The sequence below is a fragment of the Mus caroli genome, chromosome 1, assembly GCF_900094665.2.
Source record: "Mus caroli chromosome 1, CAROLI_EIJ_v1.1, whole genome shotgun sequence".
Taxonomy (NCBI): Eukaryota; Metazoa; Chordata; class Mammalia; order Rodentia; family Muridae; genus Mus; species Mus caroli.
In genome coordinates this window covers 101,035,222-101,042,320 of record NC_034570.1, presented here as the reverse complement: position 1 = coordinate 101,042,320, position 7,099 = coordinate 101,035,222, and positions in this window count along the sequence as shown.

The following is a 7,099-nucleotide window of genomic DNA, read 5'->3' as shown; positions in this document are numbered from 1 at the left end:
AACTGAGGAAAATATGTAATAAAAATATTAAAAATTAAAAAAAAAATTGTGATTTTTCTGAGATTCTTTCACACATCTTACACTTAAGCCCATGCACCTAAACACACAACTCCCTTTACATATGTGTTCATCCAAATTACTTTAAAATGTTCTAACTACGGTTTTTATTTTAATATTTAAAACATAATATTTTCAGAAAAATAATCATTAATTTTAAAAACCTTTTAGAAAAATCTTTAGCAATTTAAAGATTGAATTTAAACATCTTGACATGCTTAACTCCACAGACCTGAGTTGGGTGAGTGCTTGTATTTGTGTCTAAATCATCTTCATTTTGGTTAGCAGTTGTAAAAGGGATAGAGTTCAGACAGAGGTATATATCAATGCAAGTATATATTCATGAAGTCACAAGTATACCACGTATAGCAGTCTCTGTAGATTTTCTCTCACAACTTTCACAAGCATTTTTCTTCTAACCCATACTCTATTGCTTAAATCTCAATGAATTTACAGCTACTCACAATGGAAATTCTTATGTCTATTTTTGTCATTGGAAATTCATTTTTCACTGGATTACAGGGTCATATTCTTATTAAAGCTGTTAAAGCTGACTATTTTTGCCTTAAAATCATTACTCTTCACATGAAATTTTTATGATTTATTATTTCTGTAAGGGCCCACAGGGTTCTGTAAGCACATTCTGTGTTCTTTGATATCTGGACAGGTCGCAAAAGAGTCTCTGTGAACATCTCCCTTCTTTTTTGTTACAATCATATGCTAGCAAGACCTTTAGATATCTCATTTTCTTTCCTTTCTTTTACTTACCCAACATCAAGAAGCAGAAGCAAGAGTAGTAACAGCAACAATAGCAGCAACATGCCCAGAAACAATAGTATCACTATTTAGATAAACTGGGTAAAGTGGTCTGAAGGCAAGTGAGCTGATCGCAAAGCAGCCTGTCCTATTAGTCCAATCTATCCTATGAGATTCCCCTTTTCAGTGAGTCCATGCCATGCACATCCTTTGGGTCTGGTTAAAGCACTCAGGATGATAGTTTCTAGTTCCATCCATTTGCCCACAAAATTCCCGTTGTCCTGATCTGTAATAGCATTGTGTAAAGCAGTCACATATTCTATATCCATTCTTTGCTTGATGGCCCTCTGGGTGGCATGCTGGGAGTTTAGAGGTTAGGTGAGGGGGGCATCCACATTGAGATGGAGTGGGTGAGGAGGAGGTGTGGGATTTGGAGCAGTTGGAGGGTGAAAGGGGAAGGGCGATAGAATACAGACCGCAAAAAATGAATTACAAATAAAATTAAATTTAAAAAAAAGTAAATAATGGAATAGTCTTTGTGGTGTAGTGGAATGTCTTTTAGGTATATGCTCAGGAATAGTATTGCTGAATCTTCAGGTAGATCTATCTCCAGTTTTCCTAGAAACCACCCAATTGATTTCCAGAGTGATTGAAGAAGTTTGCAATCCCACCAACAATGGAGAAGTGTTTTCTTTTCTCCACATCCTCAGAAGCCTGTGCTGTTGCTTGAGTTCTTGATCTCTGTATTTTGATACATGTAATAAATATCAGGATTATTTTGATTTGCATTTTCCTGATGACGAAGGATGTTGAATATTTCTTTAACTGCTTCTCAGCATTTCAAGATTCCTCTGTTGAGAATATCTGTTTAGCTCTGTATCCCATTTTTAATTGGGTTGTTTTTATTTATGTCTGAATTCTTGAGTTCTTTATATATTTTTGATATTATCCCTCTTCCAGATGTAGGTTTGGTGAAGATCTTTTCACACGTGAGAATGCTTAAATCCCAGTTAAAAGGGGAAGCAAAATAGTCATTTGAACCAGAGGGAGGAAAGGAGCTAGATGGGAGAGGGCAGGGGAAAGAGAAACGGGGAAAGATCAGGTATTGGGAGGAACAAGACCCATAAGACCAGGAGAAATTAATGGAAATATGCAGCTAACAGGGGTGGGTGGTAGGGACAATGATCCTTTTGCTGAACTTATATTAAAATTTAACATTATTCTGAATGATTTAGAAGTATTGGTCATAGATCTTTTAAATTCTGGAAAAATTCTCCTATGTATAAAACTGTTTTTGCCTTTTTTAGTTATAAGACTTGTTAGTATTTCAAATTGATAGCTTGTTATCTGGTTACAGAATTAATCTTTGGGTGCTTTTTTTACATATTTTTAACATAATAAAGAATGGGTGTTTAAAATATTCCGCTTTGATGATCTGAATATCTTTTGTGCTCTCTGCAATGGCTCCTTGTTCAGCTGTGACTTTAATAATTTGGGTCATTGCCTTTCTTTCCTGACCTTCTTTGTTCTTTTTTCTTCCTTTCTGTCTGTTTGCCTATCTTTCTTATTTTGCTAACTATGCCAAAGGTTTTTCAATTTTGTGCGTTTTCAAAGAGCAAGGTGTGGGATGCATCGATTCATTGTATTTTCTCTTTTCATTTAATAATTTCTGCTCTCATTTTTAATTATTTAATTTTGTCTTTTCAATTTTGAATGCTTTCTGCTTGTCTTCCCAAATTGATTAGCTATATCGTAAATCATTTATTTGTTCATTATCTAATATTTTTAAAAAGTGGCAATTTTAATTTTATACTTTGTATTAATTTCAATATGTTACAAAAGTATTTTATGTTGTTATAATTTTAAAGATTAGTTTTTATTTGTTTCTTGATTTCTTCATTGACCTAGTCTCTATTCAGTATTGTATTTTAATTCTCCAAAAATTCCTATAGCAACTAAAAAGTATTTTGCTACTGAATTTGAGATTATTAAATTTTAGTCAGATAGAATACGAATGGAATTTCAATTTTTGATGTGTACTGGGATTAAATTTTTGTTTTATAATGAATATATTTTAGAGATGGTGTTATAAGCTGTTGAGTACTATATATGTTCTTTGGCATTTTAATGGAATATTTGCTAAATATTTGTTAAGACAATTTTGATGTATGATGACATTTATTTCTAATGTTTCTCTATTAAATTATTTTCAAGATGAATAGTGGGGAGAAAATAGAGTATAAAAACACCTACTGATACTGACTTGTGGTTAATCTTTGTTCCAAACTTCCATATTATGCTTTAAATAAAATTGAGTTCGTAAGAGATTAGTGCATATATGTTTTGGCTATAAAATTTTCATGGTTAGTTGTTCACTTTATCAGAAAGAAGTTTTCTTTTTATCTCCTGTGAATAATTTTAGTTAACATTTTTTAAAACTATAATTATAGTGGCATTGCTATTTTCCGTTTAAATCCAAATCTTTGCTTATAATTCTTGATTCTGTCCTTTTACTCTAAAGTAGCTCCTGTCCGTCAATTTAAAGTGGGTTTCTTGTAGATGCCAAAATGATGGATTATTTTATTTCTGAATCATCTCTTGTAGGCTCTGTGTGTTGATCATGAAAGTGATGAAATTACTATTTAACATTATTATATAAAATTATGTGTTAATTACTATTATTTTAAATTTTTAGTTAATGTTCTTATTCCTATTTTAGGTTTCAGTAGTGTCACTGTCATGTGTTGACTCTGTATTCTCCTATTTATGTTAATTCCTCTCTTCAATCCTAAATATTACTTCCAGTATTCTCTGTAGTGTTGGTTTGGTCAACATGAATTTCTAGTCTGTTTATACAATGGAAATTTTTTCTTGTTCCTTTGCTTTGCTTTGTATTTCAATCTACTATAGTAGATACCTTTACTAAACAAAATACTCTTTATTTGGTAACTGTAGTCTTTTGGAACTTAGTATTCATTTCTTCAGATACTTTTGGCTTTCAGACTCCATTGTTAAGACAGCTGTTATTTGGAATGTTTCTTTCTTTATGTGGGACTTAATGATTTTTCTCTTGTAGCTGAAACTATTCTCTATTAATTCTGTATTAAGTCTTTTAACTATAGTACATTGAAAATTTATTTTTTTTTATCTTGTCCTTTTAATATTCCGAGTTATTTGTACATGTCTTTCCCTTGTTTGGGGAAATTTGCTTCTATGATGCATTGGAGTCATAGAAGCTACAACACCTACATTACAAAGCAGCATAATTTGTTAGAACAATCTATAAGCATTTGTCCTTATACACACAGATAAATACACTTTCACACTTTAATTAAGGAAGCATCTTTTTACAACAGATAAGACCACTACAGAAAGCCACAGTCAATTAAAATGGAGAACAGTCACATAGACACATCTACATAATGCTCTGGCACATTTTGCTTTGAAAATGTTGCAGAAGAGGGGGTAAAACTTTATAAGACATAGAAGATAAGAGAATTTGTTGGAAAATTATGTCTGTTTTTTAATTAGGTATTTTCTTAATTTACATTTTCAGTGCTATCCCAAAAGTATCCCATACACCCCCCCCCACTCGCCTACATACCCATTCCCACTTTTTGGCCCTGGCCATCCCCTGTACTGAGGCATATAAAGTTTGCACAACCAATGGGCCTTTCTTTGCACTGATGGCCTACTAGGCCACCTTCTGATACATATGTAGCTAAAGACACAAGCTCCTGGGATATTGGTTAGATCATACTGTTGTTCCACCTTTAGGGTTGCAGATCCCATTAGCTCCTTGGGTACTTTCTCTAGCTCCTTCATTGGGGGCCCCAGACCACTTTGGGTTTTCTTTATTGTGTCTACTTCCCTTTTTAGGTCTAGTATTGTTTTGTTCATTTCCATTACCTATTTGGATGTGCTTTCGTGTTTTTCTTTAAGGACTTCTACCTGTTTTGTTGCATTTTCCTATTTTTCTTTAAGGACTTGTAACTCTTTAGCAGTGTTCTCCTGTATTTCTTTAAGTGAGTTATTAAAGTCCTTTTTGATGCCCTCTACCATGAGATATGCTTTTAAATCTGGGTCTAGGTTTTTTGGGTGTGTTGGGGTGCCCAGGACTGGCTGAGGTGGAAGTGCTTCGTTCTGATGATGGTGAGTGATCTTGGTTTCTGTTAGTAATATTTTTAAGTTTGCCTTTGCCATCTGGTAAACTCTGGAGTTAGTTGTTATAGTTGTCTCTGGTTAGAGCTTGTTCCTCCCGTGATTCTGCTAGCCTCTATCAGCAGACCTGGGAGACTAGCTCTCTCCTGAGTTTCAGTGGTCAGAGCATTCTCTGCAGGCAAGCTCTCCTCTTGCAGGGAAGGTGCACAGATATCAGGCATTTGGATCTGCTTCCTGGCAGAAGATGAAGGCCTGAAACAGGGCCTGTCCCAGAAGCTGTTAGCTTCCACACTCTCACCTGTGCAGACTAGTCTCAGAGGGATCTGGGAACCAAAATGGCTGCCCCAAGTGCTCTGACAAATCCCTCTCAGGGAGGGAGGACACCTGTCCTCTGGCAGGGAAGGTTCCCGGATGTCTGGAGCTCAAAATGGGGTCTGCCTCAGAAGCTGTCCTCTAGGCACCTTGGGGGTGTCCTCCTACTTTTCGCTTAGGTGACCTGGTGCTGGCACCAACTGGAAGGGACTTGTGACCCTGGTCAGGCCAGGTTTTCTGCTTCCCTATTGCTGTCTCAGGTCCTGCGCCATTTGAATGGAACAGAAGATGTGTTCCACTCACCAGTAGTCCTAAGATTGCGTGGAGAGTCCTCTAGGGACCTTGGGGATGTCTGCTGACTCCTCGCCCAAGGTGACCCGGTGCTGGCACCTCCTGGAAGGGACATGTGACCAAGATTCTGTCTTTTAATAATATGAGAAGTTACACCCAAAAAGTCTTAACACTTTGCAAACATGAACTCAAACAGGACAAAAATGAATATACTTAGGCATGTCAATGAAGATGTGGAAGAACCTGTGAGAGTCTTCCAAACTACACAATAAGCATCTGAGAAAATCTTTTCATTTTTATTCAGTCATTCATTTGTAGGGCTGGACATCACTCAGATATTTGTCACTATCTTCTGTAAGTCTAGATTTATGTTTCTTTGCAGCTACCTTATACGCCTTGAATTCTTTTATTCCTTTTATGATCAATAAAGACTTCTTTAGATCATATGGCATTTTATTTTATTTTATTTTATATTATTTTTATCATGACCCCAGTCAGTTCTGAGGCTGAAATCAGAAATGAGTATCATCCATCTGCCATAATTGATTATGTATAAACCCTCAAGGATTAATTCCAGTTTGTGGTACAAAAAGAAATTGAGGACATTGAGAACAAGTCTTTGCAATATGATATGCATATTCTAGAAATATCAAATTGTTGTCTCAAACTTTTACTACTTTAGTGATGTAAAGAATGAGATTGTTTGGCTAATTATTCCTGTGGTTTTCAGTTGATTTAAATTGTTCCTTGTTTAGATACTGCTGATTCTCAAATTTTGTAATTATTTATGCAAATACAACTTCATTTGAGAGAATGTATGGTTTCTTACTTTATAAGATATTTAAGAGCTCATACTGAATTGCCTGGACTCCTTAGTTAGGTCAATGCCACAGCAGATTTGTATACCAGGCAGACTATAGGCCTTACACAGAAATAAGTTTGCACCTGCAGTTTGTTTAATAAGGAATAAGAATTTCATCAGATTATTTCCCAAAATATTTTCGTGATTCAGTCCTACAATTCTGTATTAACAAAGCAACTGTTTCATAATAGGGTGTTAAAACTTTCTTGGTTCTTAATATTGATTAGCTTGTAAGGTGATTTAGACTTGTGGATATGTTTTGTTTGTTAGTTGTTTGTTTGTCTGACATGAGATTCAAACTTGTCTCTTTTTTTTTTTTTTTTTTTTTTTTGGATAATGGCAAATGTAGTGAACTTTAGATTAAGTATGATGATCCCTATGTCCAAGATTTAGATACCCAGTGTTATTGTAGATTCCAAGAGCAGGAAGATTATAATTCTGTGCTAAGATGCTACACTGTTAATGGATGTTCTATCTGGGTGTGTTTAAGTTGATGTTCAATTCCAACAATAGGATCTATGTGTTAGTGTATGATGGCTGGCTTATGAGGTACTCACAAAATTGAGTGGGTACAGGAACTGTGGAACTGAATTTAGGTGTGGGTTTAGAATCTAGAGCATATCAGTATGGACCAAAAGAGTATCTATGTGTTTACAGGTG